Source organism: Lissotriton vulgaris, chromosome 6 (genome assembly GCF_964263255.1).
Source record: "Lissotriton vulgaris chromosome 6, aLisVul1.2, whole genome shotgun sequence".
NCBI classification, from domain to species: domain Eukaryota; kingdom Metazoa; phylum Chordata; class Amphibia; order Caudata; family Salamandridae; genus Lissotriton; species Lissotriton vulgaris.
The window spans coordinates 933,312,099-933,331,540 of NC_141694.1; the positions used below are offsets into that span (position 1 = coordinate 933,312,099).

Here is a 19,442-nt window from a genome sequence, read left to right on the forward strand (position 1 = left end):
CCCAGAACTCCAAGCCTCCAAGAAAGCCTGCCGGAATCAAGAGAAGAAATGGCACAGTGAACAAACTCCGGACAGCCACGCAGCACACAAGGACACCATCCGCAACCACCACCACCTCATCAGGGCAGCCAGGAGGACCTCCTTCAAAGACCGCCTCAACAACAATGCACACAATAGCAAGGAGCTCTTCAACATCATGAAGGAACTCTCCAACCCCAGCTCCAACACCAACAACATCCCGCTGTCGCAAGCCCTGTGCGACTCCCTCGCCACATTCTTCCACTGCAAGATAGCAGACATTCACAACAGCTTCAACACCAAGAAAGCCCCAACAGACAGCAACACAACAGACCCTCCTTACCCCATCGACCACGACCCCCTGCTAGCCTGGGCCAGCGTGAGCATCGATGACACCATCAAGACCATGCGCTCAATCTACTCCGGCTTTCCGTCTGACCCCTTCACGCACCACGTCTTCAACAGAGCAAGTCACACCATCGCACCCCAGCTGCGCAATGTCATCAATCTCTCCCTCGAGAGTGCGACCTTCCCAGAGATCTGGAAACACGCCAAGATCAACCCCCTACTCAAAAAACCTATGGCAGACCCAAGAGACCTCAAGAACTTCTGGCCCATCTCTCTGCTCCCCTTCCCGACCAAGATCATCGAGAAAAACGTCAACAGACAGCTAACCCGATACCTCAAAGAAAACAGAATCCTGGACCCTTCCCAGGCAGGGTTCCGCAGCAACCACAGCACCGAGAGTGCCCTCATCGCCACCACCGACGACATCAGGACCCTGCTGGACAACGGCGAGACCACAGAAATCATCCTCCTAGAATTCTCTGCCGCCTTCGATGCCGTCTGCCACCGCACACTACGTGCACGCCTCCACGCCGCAGGGATCTGAGACAAGGCTCTGGATTGGACCACCTCCTTCCTCTCCGGCAGAACCCAGAGCGTCCGCCTCCCCCCATTCCGTTCCAAAGCCTCCGAGATCATCTGCAGCGTACCCCAGGGATCCTCCCTCAGCCCGACGCTGTTCAACATGTAAATGGCCCCGGTCGCACAAGTAGCCCAACAGCACAACCTCAACATAATCTCCTATGCCGACGACACTCAGCTGATCCTCTCCCTCACCAAGAACCCCATCACCGCCAAAGCCAACCTCCACGAAGGAATGAAGGCCGTCGCTGACTGGATGAAGACCAGCCGTCTGAAGCTGAACTCTGACAAGACATAGGTCCTCATCCTCTGCTGCAACCCTTCAGCTTGGGATGACTCCTGGTATCCGACGGCACTGGGGGCAGCCCCAACACCCACCGACCACGCACGCAACCTGGGAATCATCCTCGACTCAACGCTCTCAATGACCAAGCAAGTCAACGCTGTCTCCTCCCCCTGCTTCAACACCCTCTGCATGCTCCGCAAGATCTACAAATGGATCCCGACAGATACAAGAAAGACAGTCACCCAGACCCTTGTCAGCAGCAGACTCGACTACGGAAACGCTCTCTACGGGGGAGCCCCGACCAAGCTCATCAAATGACTACAACGCATCCAAAACGCCTCGGCACGACTAATCCTCGACGTACCACGCCACGGCTACATCACCCCCCACCTGAAAAACCTGCACTGGCTCCCCGTCAACAAGAGGATATCCTTCAAGCTCCTCACCCATGCACACAAGGCACTCCAAAAGACTGGCCCAGCCTACCTCAACAGACGGCTCTCCTCCTACTTACCCAACCGCCAGCTACACTCCGCCGACCTCTCACTCGCCACTGTCCCACGCATCCGAAGAACAACCACTGGTGGGAGATCCTTCTCCCACCTTGCCGCCAAGACATGGAACACACTCCCACTGAGCCTATGACAGACCCAAGACCTGCTGCCCTTCAGGAGGATACTCAAGACGTGGCTGTTCGATCAGTAGCGAACCCCCCCGCGCCTTGAGACCCTCGCGGGTATGTAGTGCGCTTTACAAATGATTGATTGATTGACTGGTGTGACTGCGGAATCAATATGCAGCTTGACTCGAGGGTACTTGAGGCACCCTAGCCCACCAAACAGTTCAGGGAATTTATCCAGCAAGTCATTGACTGGATGTGACTTCACACACTTGGCAAAAGACACTAGGACAAGATCTACTGCAGTGTGGCTTACAATCTGCGTGTCAGGCTCCTTGTCGATAACATAGAACGTTGTCAAGACTTCTTGGTCCTTGGGTTGCACTTGCACATACATAAGTCCATGGAGGGTTAAGGGCGATTGACTTCGTATGTGAAGATCTTAGTGTGTGAAGGGACCAGCTGAGACTTTGGTCGAAGACAGTTGTATTGCTGGACTCCCTTTATGTTGACAGAGGCTCCGGTATCAATTATGGCTTTCACTTGGGACCCAGCAACACCGTTGACTCATGTGAGTTGTGGTCTCCGGTGACATTTTAGTTCCCTTGTGAACGAGATGAGGAATGTCTCTTCCTCTTCTTCCTTGGTAGAGGAATCTTCCAGGTGGCAACTCTGTCTCAATGGAGATTTGGTGTCATCCGTGTGTGTGAGGTTCATCAGGAACAGCTGACGTACTGCTTTCATTGGGGGCGTGCCTGCTCTGGAGTTCTTGTTCCCGTGCAGATGGATGCGAAGTGGTTGCTGATTCCGCAATTGGAGTTTGTATGGCCTTGGGCAGGGTATTCCCTGACAGGATGTTCTACAAGACCGCAGTGCCTGCACCTAAGCCTCGTGAGTGGGGATCCTTGAACCTTGGTGGTTTCACTTCTGCTCTTTGTATGGATGGCATCATCCTGTTCCATTTTGAGGGTTGCGGCTTTCTCAGGCATTTGTGTGATGGCTAGTTTCATCTGGTTCGGCTCAGGCTGCGGACAAGTCATGCGACCTCATTAAGATCAGGATATCATTTAGACTGATGTTGGGTTGCCTCAGGATCCAGCTACATTGTTTTGTTGCGGCATCCTTGAATCAGTTGGGCTTGAATTTCTTTTAGATGGCTGTGCACGTACTCGCCAGCTAACGTGCTAGTGGGCTCGTTGTGGTGTGGAGATTTTAACCCGGTCCTAGTGAGGGATAAAACTGCACCACCAGTCCTGGCAGGCAGTCCAGCAGCTGCAACATTGGGCCCACAACATGCAATTCGAGAACATATGGAGAAATACTCACACTTCTCAGCACTACATTTGCTACACACACGCCTAGATATAGTGTACTGCTCATCTGACTTGGTTCACAAATTATCACAGGTAGAATACTTAGAGTGCACACTTTCTTATTGCAAGCCACTTTTGGCCATTCTTATCTGGTAGAGGCCCCGCCGGAAGATCCCTACATGGTACCTGCCAACAGTGGCTTTCAATGACGATGCGTTCTGCATACAAACAAGAGAGATGAGAGGGCAGGACTTTACTGAGAATGAGGTATCGGTAGAGGATGTACTTGTGGAGTGGGACACTTTTAAGGAGCTACTACAGGGGATGTGCATGAAAACAATGTACGGACAAAAAAGGTATTGAGTGAGGAGGTAATAAGAATGAAGAATTGCATCAAAGCTCTTGAGAATGATTGCCTTTCACAGCCAGACTAACAAGTAACAATGACCGAGTTAAGAGTTAACTACAGGCCGACCCTGCATAGACTGTCAAACATAGATTACAGGACATAACTGAAGTATCAGCATGAACTAGGCAACAAAGTTAGCAGTCTACTCGCCTGGTTGTTTTAAATGGAGACACCTAACACCCCCATAGTTTCCACCTGCTCTTCACTGACAGATATTAGTAGCGTCCCCCCAACCTGGGTACTCACCAATGACTATGCCACATACAGAGCTTTGTATAACGACATCTCCCCCTCTGTTAAATAAAACATTTTTTTACAAATATATACAATTAGAGCTCTTCAATGAGTCTACATGGCACCTTGATCACATGTCCCGGACCGTGTCGTTGGAAACTGAAGTCAGGGAATCTTTACTTGTCCTTGCAGGCCCAGTCTCTACAATGACAACAGTGCCTGATGAGCGGTCAGCCTCATGAGGGAAAAGCGAGGATTCTCGCATAATGGACTTCAGTCACCATGTGTTCTTCGCTGGTGACAGCATGAAATGATTCAGCATCGAAAGGAGCATCAGACTTTCATTTTCTACGCTGATGAACAAGCACTCGATCTCCTCTAGTGAATGTGACATCTTTTGCATGTTGACGCTTGTCTGCATAGGCCTTCATTTTGCCTCTCATGATCCAAGTCTTTCATGGTGTTTCTTCCTCAGTATTTTCCCGTCTGTTGGTCCATTGAGGTAACTTGGTTGTCATGGCTCTCCCGTAACCCCGAACCCTTAGCGCTACTTTAAGAGTCAAAACTTCCACTAGACTAAACTCATGTCTCTCCACCCGGAACATTAATCATCAGAGTTATTCTGATATGTTTTATAGTTGCCTGAAAGTTTCTGGACACAGAAGGAATTCTGCAGCTTAAACCCATAAGTTATATCCTAACACAGCGCCCTTGGAGCGCCAGGTGCGACTGCACCGGTTGCACAGCCCTAAAGCCGGCCCTCCCCTTAGGAAGGCACTGGTTTGAAAAAGAAATTGAGCTCAAATGTATCTAAAATGAATCTCTTTTGAATGTACTCCCAAAACAATACAATAATTTGCTATATCCGTTTGTAAATATATTAGTATTGACAACGTGTAACTAGCTGAGCGACTACTGTTCATGCAAGAATGTCCTATTCGTTCATCCCGATTGAAGCCGGAGACTCACAATTTCTAAAGCGAAATAAAAAAAGGCTTTATTTTTTGGTGTCTCCCACGTAAAATTGCCTCTGCTTCAATATAAACCAATGGGGCAAATACATTTCAGTGATTTTTTTAAATAAAATCTCCCAGAGTAAAAATGTCGACTATTTATATTTTCATATTGAACGGAAACATGGTTACATTCCGTGTGCTAGCTAATGATCGGAATTTCCTTTTAAACTATGTTTCCAGACCGATCTGATGAACTGAAGAAGGCAAGCCGTTCGCTCCTTGTGCTGTCCCTTCCTCGGCCTGTCAGTTTGTGCGCGCAGTACATGTGCAATAAAGCTTCGCGGACGAGGACGAGTGAAAAAGCTAAGAGGAAAAAAAGAAAGTGCCACGACTCCACAGAGTCAGGCTGAGCAAGCAGAGGAGGAGGGAGCCGGTTGGGTCACAGTGGGGCTGCGCCTGCAAGCGGCAGAAATCTATCTCCCGAGCCCGGGTGCTGCTCCGTTCGCGCCGCCCTCGCAGACTTCCACCCTCGGGACCTGCTCTTCTCCCGCCGCTGCAGGTAAATGGAGCGCGGCTTCGAGGGCTGGTTTGTCTGGTTTTGTGTCTGAGCGTATCAGCTGCTGAGGGACCCTGGTGCGGGTGTCTGTGCTGGGAGAACCCTTGGACCTTTTGTGCGGGGAGGGGTCCCAGATCTGCTTCTCTCGCGCCAAGGGAAAGAGGTCCGATGAAGTGGAACTTAAATAATTTCGCCCAGGTCTGTCTTTAGTAGTGAAACCAACCGATTGCTGGGTTCGCTGCTTCATTTCCTTGTATGCTGAGGGTGCAGTGCGAGAGAGCAAGTTGCAAATGCTGATCCCTGCACACATGGGATCGATCTGCTTAGGTACCATGCGAAAGCCCCCACCACATTTTTTTTGGGGGGGGGGGGGGGGGGGATATTGATCAAAATATGTTTTTTTTTAATCGTGAAGGTAGAATAATATCATCTTTTCTCCTTTCGAACGTCTGACAGAATCAATCTACTTGAGAGAGTAGGTAAGAAAGCGCGTTCGTGAGAGTCTGAATTGCCTTCCCCTTGCTTGCAGAGAGAGCTGCATTAAGTGAGCTCACAGCCTGTCTTCCAGATGTTACATTTTCACGGCCAGTGCTTCCTGCAGCGACCGGACAGCCCTGCGGGCGTCTGCGAGAAATGCATTTTTTCCATCTTAAACGCTGTCCGCTTAACTCTTTAAATGAGTGGTATTTATTTTGAACACAGTGTTAGAAAAGAACGTATTTTCGGGCACAAGCATTGGAGAAAATCTGTGTTTCTGAGCTATTCATTGAAGGGGGTCTTACCCACCCCACCCAGCTCTCAGTGCCCTAGCGCCGCAGCTGGCTTTGATTCCGGGGACGTGGACTTTGGCGTTAACTCTTGCACCGCTCCTGATGCCGCTGCACTCCTGCAGAGGAGGGAAGGGTTAAAAGGCAAGGCTATCGATGACGTTGCTTAACTGCAGCCCTTCCCGCACGTTCATCGAAAGTTTCGTTTTCCAGCGTGGCTTTCTCTGTGAGTGACACGTTTCTGCACCTCAGGTAAGGCCCGTGCTCTGTGGTCCTCCTGCCTGCTGTCATTGACGAATCAGGTTTTTTTTAAGGCCGTTTAATCCGTTTCTTTTTGGTGATGTGCTCTGAAGCCAGGGCTCCTTTGCTTGTGCAGTGACACATCACACGTTTTTGTTTGAGGTGGTTCTCGAGTAAGCATCACTTTAGGAGGAGAAATATACGCTGTGTTTGCGAGTAAAAGTGTCCATTGTGAAGCAGATTTGAGCAATTTCCACCCATGATTGTGTATTCTTCCCAGAAGTCTTGAGGCTGCGACCACACTGAGATCTTTAGTGATCTTAATTAAGCATTAGTACAGATAAACCCGGTGTGTTGGTACCCCCTGCCTATTGTAACAGTGGTTCTCACTGCACAATTTTCTCAACGTAGTCACGTCGTGGAAGTGATCCGTCAGATAGGTAGGCATTAAGTGTGCCGGGTCCGTCCGGGTCGTAACTGAAACCGCACATTGGAACGGGTCTCTATCGTGCTGCCTATATTCATGACCTTAACTCTGCTAGTAAAAGCACTGATCGATATCTGATTAATGAATTAAAAACATGTTGAAGATAATCTATATCAGTGATTTAGTTATGCTTATATTTCACGTTTTTCTTGAATTCCCCAAGAGTGTTATATTGTGTCTTTTATTTTATTCGTACAGCATATTTTCAGTGGTTTTAATGGAAATATAGCAGTGCAGGTACTCACTATTTAGGTACCTGTTTACTTCAGAGAAGTTAACTCTTCACTCCATTAAATCTATTGCAGGGGTGCTGAGAAGTGTAGGTACTTTCTCAAATGATAGAAGTGTAGGTACTCAGTACTGGACTGTTCCTGAACATTTAGAGCACTACATATTGCTCTTGTATAGTGCATACGTTGAACAGAGTCGCCACCAGGGGTTTGTTCTTGAGAGCACTGGACTTGAGGCTGCAGGAAGCGCGAGTTCCTCAAAGTGCCTTTCAGGGAGTAAAAAAAAGATGTTCAGAACACCCGGTCATCCAATCCTTGGCCTCTGCTGAGAACAGAGCAATGGTCTCCTATTACAGTTGCATTCGTGATTCTGTGCAAATGTGTATGAAGGAGGTGCACAGTTGCCTACATCTTGACACAGCAAAAGTAAAATAAATACAGTGCTCACAGGTGAGCGGAGTGTGTGGGGGTGGTGAAGTGAGGGAGATACAAGTAATAAGTGCATTTAGGAGAGAGCGATAAGCGGGTGCTGAAGAGGAAATAGATGAGGTTTAAGATATGTAGATGGACCAGCTCATACATGTGTAACATGAAGTTACCATCACATGAGCGATTACAGCACTTTTTGAAGACCATCACCCCCTTCCCTCCCACAAGCCTCTATAAAGTTTAACTAAGTCTCACATTTTAAGAATTGAAACATGTTCAAAATTGTTTACAACACAATCATTGTTGTTACTTGTGTATCTAACAACTAGCAAACATTGACAGCGCTAATAGTGCTGGCTGATTTTAGGTATACGTCACTTGTTATATATCCAGATGTAATAACAAGAAGCTTTGAGAGGAAACCACATACTAGTTGGGTGGCACCCTATGCGAATCACAGATATTGTTTGCGTTTAAGGCACTCCCTTAATTACATAGGTCACACCCCTTTTCGAGACCCCACACATTTGTCATCCCACCTAAAGCCCTACATGGAAGTTATGTGATAAAAGTTATTTGAAGAATTGAACAAAACCTTGCTGTCACACAAATTCTTTATTGTTAGCACTACACAGTTTTTCTGAAGTAAAGCATTCTTTGGCAAAATTGAGCCAAAATCAATTTTCCATCTGGCCGCTTTAGTGTAGTACCGAGTAGGGGGACCACCTCATTACAGATACGGTCTCCAGCTCTGAAATTTTCAACTAGAAATCATTTTTTCCAGGTGTATTTAGGGTAAAAACTACATTACCCAGAGTGCATCAAGCTATGGCACAGATCCAGTAGTAGAGCCAGCATCATCAGTGATGACTTGGAGGGAGGCCAGTCACCCTACTGCGGTGACATTTGTGCGCTGCTGAATACATGGATTGTTAATCATTATCCGGTCTATATTGACAGATGCGTATGAGCTCGGAGTACTGTTTGAATTGTGGAGACCTACAAAAAAGCCACCCTGAAAGCTCGTGAGTCACTTGGCTTCCTTTTTTTTAGCTTTATCTACACTGTTAGGTTTCATTTAAAAAAAACATTGGAACCTGTAAACTTCCTTTTTTCTCCTATGTTTGAATGGGGGAACCAAAGTGTAATCTTTCTCCATGTAGAAGTGAATGCTCTGTTCAAGCATTTCTTTAGTTGAAGGGGTGTGAACGCAGACTGAAATCACTCTATACATCAGCCTACTTATCCTCTCTTAGCAACCTTTTCAGTAATGCGATGTGTCCATTTGCCTTATAGACTACAATTCTCCGTTGGGTTTAAGCCCATTTCCTCCTGAGAAATAGCTAAACTGTTTCTCATGAGACAGGGGAGTGGTTTTGTAAAACTTGTTTACTGGCTGTGTGGCGCAAGCAGTTGTGCATCCTTCTCTGGGTGTAGGCCTTTGGGGTTCACCTAACATATTGCAACCATCTAAACCTGTAAATACTACAGGGCTGATTGTAAAATAATTGATCATACTTTAATATTTACACGTGAGCCTAAACCTACTACGGGTGTACATGGTTTGGTAAATTAAAAATTATAGGAGTAACCATTACATTATCTTGTGGAGGGGCAGTGGTAGTTTGTTACCTGCTTTCATTGTAATAAATTGCGTGTATACAGTGATAGCTTATGTTAAATGCTTCTTTTTCAGCATAATTGTACCACAAGATATCGTTTCTTACAATATAAGTGACAAGCCCATGGCCTTATGACCGAGCCAGGTCACAGCTGCCAATTGCCCTTTGTTTGATATGTTTATCTCTTTATATGGAATTTGTTTTTATAAGAGTTAAATGCGCTAATCTTAGTGAATATAAGTGTTTTTAAACCTCAGAATGTTAGCAGTGCGCCTTTCCTACAGAAACAAACTCGCTTCTTCCCATCTTGCAAGCATGCAGTAGTATTGATTAAGGTTTGGCTTCAAGGATGCACACATTTAGACAACCCTCCACGCCATGGAACGTTTGAGCAGTATTGGAAGGAAGTTGTAAAGTGACAGAATCGCATTATAAAAAAGTCCCCCGCCTCTTATGAAAAGTGCAGTTTCACAGCCTTGTAATGAAAACTCTGCCTTTTGAGGATCAGAAAGAACAAAGTGATACCTAAAGTAGAAAATGCCACATCACCCCTTCCCATAGTAGGGAGATGACCGCTTGGGCGAGATGTTGACTGCGGTAGGTGATCTGGTCTCAGTGTAGCTTGTGTGACCATTATGTGTGTTATTGACAGGCTAAGCACTTGGCCGGAATAACAGTAGTGCATCATTCTTGATGCGTTCATTAGCTCTACAAGAGAAGTGAATCTCAATCGGCAAACATTATCAGTATGTATACATAGGCCAACTCTTGAATTGCATTGTAACTGTAGGGCATGATTTGGCAAATGCAGGTTGCATAGTCCTCCGGGGCTGGGTTTCCATTGTTCTGATATTGCATATACATTTATAAATATTCATAAAGAGGTTTTGTTATACTACAGGTCAACATTTAGAAGGTCATTAATTAAAAAAATGAAATTGAAAAATGGGCAGTGACACAAGCTGTTAAATGAGAGTTCTTTGTCATGGTTGGAACGGTAGAATGGGTGCCACGTTAATAGATCCTTTCTACAATGCACATCTGGGTTATTAGAAATTTAATTCAGAAATTTGCTTATGTAATCCTGAAATGGAGGACATTTCTTTTAAGCAGCCTAAAAAACCTAGAGTGTGGCGCACCTGCATGCTTTTGGGGTGAGGTGGATGATGAAGCCTTGGTTTATTTAAGGTTTAGGTCACTATGACATGGCTGGGAATGTGGGTTGGCTGTCTAAGTCTGCTATGACCTTGTGCCTCAAAAGGTTATCGATCAGCCTTGATAGGCCGGGCTGAAGTTCACCCTTGCTGATGGTGCATGGGTTGCTCCCACACACTATTGCCATGAGATAGTAAATTTGTTCCATACTATCAGGTTGTTTTTATTTATGGCATTCAGACGATCTCTAATAAACATATTTTTCGTCCTTATAGTCATTTTTAATTTTTCACGTTCACCTTAGCACTGCACATCATCGGTACTCACACATTCTGTAAAGCACTTCGGCTGAGTTCATCCGGAGTAAATAGTCCAGTAACCATTCTTGTTAGCTTCTGAGCAACATAGGCTGCATGGACTCTACTCCTGTGTTTTCCAGATGACGAGGCTCCGCCTAAGGGGTGGGCTGATGGAATTCACATTCATGCCGAATGTTGGGCAAGATGTCTGAGTCTGGTGAGCACTCATTCAGAGCTAAAAGAGTTTTTTTCTGACCGAATAGACTGACTAACTCCTTCGTGTTGTATACATTTGCTCCCACACACGCCAGTATTTTAAAGATGCACTTTTTTTTAAAGTACTTGTCCCTTAGTGAGGAGCCCTGAGAGTTGTGTGTACTTGTAGCCCTTCCGCCTGAAGTGCTGTGATTCATCAAACTGAAATGTTTTGTTCAAATATCAATAGGAGGTCTTGGATGCTATTTCTAGACGCACAGCCGGTGAATGCATGGCTTAGAAAGGTCTAGAAAAAGATTGGAATGTGGTCTGGACATGACTAGACCTCTAGCCTTATCAATTTTTTCTGATTATTAAACAGTAACCTGTTGCTGGCGCTTCAGAAGTGTCATTATAGCAATTAAGTGCATGTAGGTCCTCAACTCTTTTTTTTTTTTTTTAAACTTTTCATTAATCCTCAAAATTGTTGTATATACAAAGAGCGTTTATATTTCATCATCGATCCCTTTTTTATAGTTGACTTATCTACCGCTATTAACAAATCTAGGGCCAGGTTAATAATGTTCACCTTGATACCCTGTTTCCCTCTTAAAGTCCTCGATATGTCTGACATGCAATCCAGATTTTCTCCCCTTTCGTAAATCGTTAATTCTGCTTGCCAGCATCAGTCCAGATTGGGCACTGCCAGAGCAAATGATAGAAGGATCCCTCCGACCCACATCCCCTGTGACAACTCGCGCTTTCGTACCTCCCCATTCGATATAACCCTGACCTAGAGAAGTACACTCTGTGTAGCACTTTAAGTTGTATGCGTCATAATCTGGCCCAAATCGTCACCTCCCTTGGGCCCTGGAGCAATTCCACCCACTGTTCATCATCTAAAGTGCCAACATCTTGCTCCCATGCCTGCCTTACTGTGCTCTTGGGGTATGGGGCATTATTGATTATCGGTCCAAACTTTTTTGCATTTTGGTTACACACAGTGCTTCGTTTGAGCAGGTGGTGCCTACCAGCACTCCTTTTTGGTGACTTAGTTTTCATCATCTGATTATGACCCTGAACAAGAGAGAGACAGTCAGAAAAGTGATAAAGGAGGAGGAAGAGAAAGACCTGGAAATATTGACAAAGGTAGAAAGTGGGGTTAAAAAGAACCCGCAAAAGTGATCTAAAGCGGAAGGGAGAGTGTGGTAGTGGATGGAAAGGACTTGAGGTGAATCAGGACTAGATATCTTCGGAATGCGAAAACCCTGCATCTGGATCCTAAGGAAAACTTTGGCTCCCAGCACTTATTGCTGTTCGAAGTAAGCATTGGCCGTAAGTGTTGTACAGTGATCAAGAAAATGCCTGGTAGATCTGTAGTAATAAAGAGAAGACTTGGCAGGGCTCTTTTTACAGTGCAGTGTTGGCATTGCACTGCAAGAACGACATATGCCATGTTCAATTTGTAGTTTATTTTAATCTGTTTTCAGCGCAGTAGTACAATGTGCTGGAATAGGAGTTGGTGGTAGCGGTGTGCAATTATTACATTTCAGCTCAAATGTTTTATCACGTTAGTTCTGTTGGAAAGGCTGCAAAGTATGTCACCTTGCCAAACAAATTGCCCTGCAATTTTGAGCTAAACCGAGGCGTAATGTTTTTTTTCTAGCCAAGCCTACCTCTAGAGGGATTTTTTTTTTCACAGATCGCTCTTAAAGGCTTTAGATCTCCCATTCTCCAGGAACTCGCCCAAGGCTTTGTAACAATAATCTCTTAATTAAAGAACAAAAGCTTTGCCTTCCTTCAGTCCATAACCAAGTCTATCCTTTAAATACTGCGCATAGCCCGAGTGTTCCCAAACGTGCACACTTGCGCTTAATGTCATTTTTATTAATTTATATCCACTGAATGAGTGCACTTGTTGTAATGGTATTAAAATGAATTAAAAAAAAAAAAACAATTCCATGTTTACTTCGACGTGTTTTTTTAAAAAGTACGATACGGAATCTTGTTACTTTTACAAGCAAGCTGTCTTTGTTTTTACGTTCACTGAATTATTATTGAAAAATAATAAAAGATTACTCTGCAGCAAATATTTTATTTACATTTAAGCCTGACCAGTGGCATCTACAGTTGTGTTAAACTGGCCATTTCTATTTGGCTCTGATTAACTCAGAATATATATAAAAAATAGCGGGCACTTAAATATGAAGCTTCCATCACCTGCAGGGTCTCATGTTTGCAATTTACAAAACAGCTGGTAATTCAAGAGGCATACTATCAATATATTTAGCTGTTAATTACGTTACCAAACAACAGGTTTCAAATTTCAAAAACAAACCGTTTTCAAGAATCCTAACCACAAAATGTACAATAAAAATCCTGACTTTCCTTGAGTAAAAACCCATAGCACTGAACCTAACCCTTGAGTCAATGAACTTTGTCAATTGATTCTGACATCAGTCCATTCCCTTTGCTCCTCTTCCAACCATTTTGTCGCGTGGCTTTTCTGTCCCAGGTGATAACTTGGGTTTAATTGTATTGAATAATTTGGCTCTTTATTAGTGTTGAAATTAATGGATTTTGAGTTTTGTCTAAAGTGTGTGTTTGCTGATGAAAATCTCCCACTGTTTTTGCAGGTTTTCCATTTTTTAATGGGCAAGCAATTCGTGAGTTTTTTTTGTTTAGATTTATAGTTGACTGCATAGCTTTCAGAAATGGTTGTTACACTTGGGTTACCACCCGTTCTGCGGGCTTTACGCTATGTGGAAAGTCAGCACGAGTAAATGGTGTGAAAGTCCATTTATAACTCTGTATAAAGTGCCTTCACCGCAGAGGAGCACTACCTTCATGTTTGTGAGAACCCACAATTTCCCTACCTGTTGAAGTGACTTTCCCTGCCCAAATACTGAATATATGATGGTGAAAAAGATGCCATGCTAGTGAATTTTCTAACGTTGTAAGTGTAATTTGGGTTATATCTGGTTTATTATATCAGAAAAAGGTGATTAGTGAACATTTATCAACTTTCACATAAAGCCCTCGTTATTGGTATCTTTAGATTACATTTTTACAAATCAGCTAGTGCATATTAGTCCAGTTTAATCCATATGAGAGATCATTACAAATTAATATTTTGAAAAGAACCTGGCGATAATAGTTTGCATCATTTCTTAGATCCCTTGATTTGATGAATTAGTTGAGTGAAGATGGGTAGACTAGGCCTTTGATTATATATATATATCTTGACTATCCTTTTACTTGAGAGCTATGTTCAATACTACTATCACGCTAATCACACAGAGTTCATCATCTAAACATGTACAAATCCTGGTACACCCATGGCTTTCCAGCAATGTGATCGTGCCTTCTTACCATCTTCCATGATCTGTTCTTAGCTACAGCTGTTGAAGTCTGAAGTTCATGCATTACAGATGTTGCATGATTAAGCCTGTATATTCCTCCATTGCAAAGTAACAAAGTAGGTTTTGTAGCTCGGCAAGCCACATAGTTTAACATTTTTAAAATATATTTGAACACCATTTACAAATCGGTGACATCTACTGCTTTGTCACTGTCCTCTATTCCAATTTTCGGCTGCTTTTACCGTGTTCATGTTGGTGATATTCTCACTAATGTAAATAATTCTCTTCCATTTGTTGATATGATGCTGATCAATAAAAGTGAATATTGGGTGAAACTTCTGGTCATCCACTGACATTCAGATGTTTTATCAAAATCACGGTGGGGAAGAGATTTACAGGTGATTGTTTAACCCTTAGAAATAGCTGTCAGACTTGGGTCATCACATGTTGTAATAGCATCCTAGACACAGATACTTTGCATAAATATGTTCTGACAATTTTAGCCAAATGGGGATGTCTGTCAGCAGTGGACCTTCGCTTCCAGGTAAAAAAGGCGAAACAAACCAAAGTTCACTAGCTTGCCCTTACTCTCTCCTCCTCCTCCCCCCTCCCCCCACCCCAGTGATGTAGTTGAATGAACTAGCCATTTTTAAGTCTTTACTTTTCTTGCAGATTCAATACCTGGCAGCTGGGCTGTGATTCTCTGCACAGTTTAGTACGCCTTTATAGGGGCGGTGGGATTGGTGCTTGCCAAACACTCAAGTGGTCACAGAGCTTGAAGGACCAACACAGCTCACTCTGTTCTAGGGATGAAGAACCATTTGCTTTGCTGAGGCTCCTTTTTCTTCTCCTGCCCCTTTTAACGTGAGAAAGAAACCATACATTCCAGTTCTCTGCAAAGTGGTTGATCTGAGTTTATTACTTGTTCGAAAGTCAACTGATTAATTTTTTCATATGTACGTAACTGAACTAATAGGGTTTATTTTTGTTTTAATTCTGGGCATTATGGAGTGAGTAATAAGTGAACCCTTCTGTAAACCACATAGGATCTATTTTAAAGACTCCAGATTGTTATGCACTTTGGGCAGTTGCTGTGTCCGCCTAAGTAGCACATGTGGCTGGGCAAGATCTTATGGGAATCTCACAGAAAGTACTTCTGGAAGAATTAAGGATGAAAAGTGACTGACCTCAACATTGTTGCAGTCTAGGTGTTGAACAAAGTGTTCCATCTATTATATGGGAGAGAACCTCCTAAGGACAAGAACCCTCACTCACCCAAAGGTGGCATGCTTCATCATTGGGTTCCCTCCTCACACCAAGGCTGCAAGGTCATTGGTGTGGGCTTCAACTCTTCAAGGTTGAAGAGGAGCTGAGGTGTGTTAAGGAAACTCACATGAGAAAGTAAGAGGGGTGGGGTGCAGAGTGCAATAAGGGAAAGAATGAAGAGTAAAACTGGCTCCAGACCAAAAGGACAAATTACCTTTATCCCATGGTCTCCTGGGACCGGGTTAAAAAGAGAGAGGACTAGGGGTTATCATCAAATATCCCCCTAAGTTTATATGGTGTTATAACACAATGTAACAGTCAATTCCTATCCAAACTATGTTTAGAGCTCTCAATTATGACTTGTTTACATTCCTGATAATCTTATTATGCTGTGTTGATATCCAGTTTCCGTAGTAGTGCTACCTGTAAAGATGACCTCTTATTTCATTTTTATATGGGTACTAAAAATACATTACTTACCACTAACTTCACTTTACGTTGGATATTCTTATATAGTCTTTGTTGGGCATAGTTAATTGCAAAGAAGCACTGATGTCTGTAAGCCAGATGGCTTGGAATAGTAACATTGACAGCGATGTTCTGTTGATGGCTCGTTTCTGGTGGCTTACACATAGGACTTGGCAACTACTATATATATATATATATATATATATATATATATATATATATATATATATATATATATATATATATATATATATCCACAGAAAACCAACAGCATGCAATAGCATCTTACATGCTAACAGTGGACACCCAACAAGATTGAAGTGGAGCATCCCTTATGGTCAAATGTTAAGGGCAAAAAGAAACTGCTCCGAGGAAAAAGACTTGAATGAAGAAATAGAGAATATGGGTTCCAGATTCCTTGAAAGAGGATACCCAATGGAAGTGATTGCCACTGCAAAAAGCCGGATGCACCTAAAGAGAAGAACTGTTATCCCCAAAAAACAAGAAACTTAAGAGAGATCAAGCACAAGAAATAGATCAGAGCAGCGAGACAACCAGACTCATAGTTGACTATGATAATCAAAGCTCACAAATGAGAAAAGCCTACAAAAAACATTGGCAAATTCTCCGTCTGGACAACACCTTGAGTGAGAGCTTGACGAAAAATCCCAGTATAACATACAGAAAAACCTCCTCCTTGAGAGACATACTAACACAAAGTCATCTAGTAGTGCGGGAGGAGAAAAAACAGATGGCTAACACCTGGCTTCTGGAAATGCCATAAGTGTAAGTCCTGTGAACATGGGGTGAATATCAAATACTACCTACTACAGAATGGCAGAAAAGAAACCATATATGACCACATTACATGCGACTCCAAATGTGTGGTTTATAGGCTCCAATGCCCCTGTGGCAAGTACTACATTGGGAGCACTATAAATAAACTAAAATTGAGAATACTACAACATCTAAGGGCGATAAAAAACAAGGACCCGTGTTACCCAATGGCCACACACTTTGCCCAATACCACCAGAGTGACACCACTCTCTTGAAGTACTCGGGAATAAAACTTGTAAACTCCCAGAACGAGGTGGTGATCAATTACAACAATTGAGACGTTTAGAATCAAGAATGATACTAAGCATGGGAACTGAGGCACCATTTGGTCATAATTTGGATGCCGAACTGTATGTACATTTGTGAATTGACACAAAGATATCTCAATGAGACTTTTGATTTCAATGTGTGGGATTCTATAGAATGTTGGGAGTGCCGTCCCCTTGATGCTGAAATTTGTACATGTTTTGAACACTTATTGTGAACCAGAACCGACTAATCACTTAGATCCCAAAGAACCCTTTCATTGGAGGATAACATATGTACGGAAAGATGATTTATAGTTCAATAACAGTAGGAAGGTTAAAGGAGAATAAGTTAAATAGTACTTTACATATATTATGTGATTGTCTGCACAGGAAAATTTGTCGAAATAGTGTATAAAACTATATACGATAGGTTGTGTAGTACCTGGATAACGATATTTTACGCTATTCTTAAACTCAATCCTGTGATTATATGATACTTCATTTAGATTAATGCAGCAACCACTGAACTTCAAAGACCTTGGTTCCTTTCTCGTAAAACTTTATGAATTGACTGTCTTTCCAAAAATTTATAATCATCATTTACCTTGAATTAATTTAATCCTCGATTTTTAAAATATTTTTACAAAAAATAATTTTTACATGGAAAGGTATATCACAAAACCATAACAATGATTAGATGGATCTAAATGTAAATTATCATTTTCTGTAAATACTTTATTCAGAAATTGTCGGCTCTGCATGACAACTGGTACTTTACATTAATTTTTCACATTGATATGTAAAATAGACCATGGAACTGGGTAAATACTTTATTTTGAATGTATGGTCATAGAATTTGATTATGGTACTTTACGTTAATTGTACATATTAGTGTATATACCTTTTAAAATGTGTACTTGCCATCTTTGCTGGGTGGGTTGGTCTAGATGACCATGGAAATGGTAAAGGGTACTCACACTATTTGCACTATACAAGTAAGGTCTAGACCTAGGGACTCTATGGTCCAGTGGAAGGCAGGAGCCGAAACGCGTAGACCGTCCATTTGATGCACGTTACTTTTTGCACTGGTGTGTAAATAAAGAACGCTGAAAATCATCTGTTGCTGTGCCGTGTCCTTTGATCTACTTAACGTAGGAAGAAGCTGTGGCAATATATATATATATATATATATATATATATATATATATATATATATATATTAGTGTGTGTATATGTTGTTTGTTTCGGTCTTTATCATCCGATATCTGTCAGAGTTTGTACTTCTCTTGGCTGATAAAAACCCTACGGTTGTTACAAAAGCATTCCATAAATGTTGCAAATGTTTGTTCCTATTTATGCTGCATTTATCATTTGTCAACAAAAACGGTTTGTTTCTGCCAATTTCCCCTTTCTACCAAATGACATTCAAATGTAAATAAATCATACGTTGGGGCTATTAAAACTCAAATTTTCAGCACAAGTAAGCTTTCCCTCAAAAATAGATGTTTGTATAAAATGGAGTACTTTTAAACTCTTCCTGCCCTGTTTAAAAAAAAATAAAAAATTATATATATATATATATTTTTTTTTTTTATGGTGCTTCAAGCTATTTGGTATAATTTCACTCCGTGTGAAGTCTGGGCTAAGAATGGTGCAATGCTTTGTATTTCTACAGGGTAACCTCTTCCCCGCAGGCCACGTCCCTGTCCATAGATTCCTCGCCTAACTTTTACGTTGTTTGATGTGCATATAAACAATGCCATTATGTAATATTTTGACAAAGGTGGAGTATTAATAAGCACCTCTCTACTTCTTAAGAGAGGACTGCAGTACGTGATAGGTTTTATTGTAGCAAAAAGCCGCTGTTTTCACAAGAGCAAAGTATTGACTATAATTGGTATTCCCTAGCTGAGGAATTCTCCCCTGTCATACATAATAGAGAGGCGGTGAGTTGAGGAGCGAGATGGAGTGGAGAGTGGAAAGCAAGAAACTAGACTAGAAGTTGATATCACTGGGCAATGGAGGGGCCAAGCAACGTTGGCTACCAACACTGTAGGTACCAATTACAAATTGTAATGACAGATTGGCAGAGTTGCAGGTTGGGCTGAGCAGGCGGCACCTACTGTGAGTCTTTCTTTGCAGGGAGGATGCCTGTCCTATTAAAGGGCACATTCCACCCGATTTTTTTTTTTTGCCATTATCTGGCTCACAATTCAAAATACCAGAATGACCTAGTCATTGTATATTGTCTAACATAACTCCTTCTAAACGTTATAAACTGAAAGTTAACACTTAGTAGCTGCCATCTTTCTCCCTCCTTGCTATTCTGTTGCACAATTCTTATGGAAGATGCCACTGGATTCACTTGAAATATGACCCAGTGAGGAAAAGGTGTTGCTTCTTTACTGGAGAAGCTGTCCTGTGCAAGATGTGTAAAATATTATGAACTAAAGAACTAGTTCCTTATTTATAATCCAACTTTCCTTCGCAAACAATGAGAGCGTATATGCAGTGCAGA

At 42.7% G+C, this 19,442-nt stretch overlaps 1 protein-coding gene across 7 annotated transcripts in view; it reads left to right on the forward strand.

Moving 5' to 3' along the window:
- The first annotated feature begins 5,165 nt into the window (after nucleotides 1–5,165).
- RRBP1 (ribosome binding protein 1) overlaps nucleotides 5,166–19,442 on the forward strand; it is a 331,988-nt gene continuing 317,711 nt past the window's right edge. For 4 of the 7 annotated variants that reach the window (XM_086926921.1, XM_086926923.1, XM_086926925.1 and 1 more), the window contains exon 1: nucleotides 5,166–5,321. The gene's annotated coding sequence lies outside the window, so the exon portion shown is untranslated. Of the gene's footprint in view, nucleotides 5,322–6,113; nucleotides 6,338–19,442 lie in introns of those variants that run through there. The other 3 variants (XM_086926926.1, XM_086926922.1, XM_086926924.1) reach the window with 3 other exon arrangements.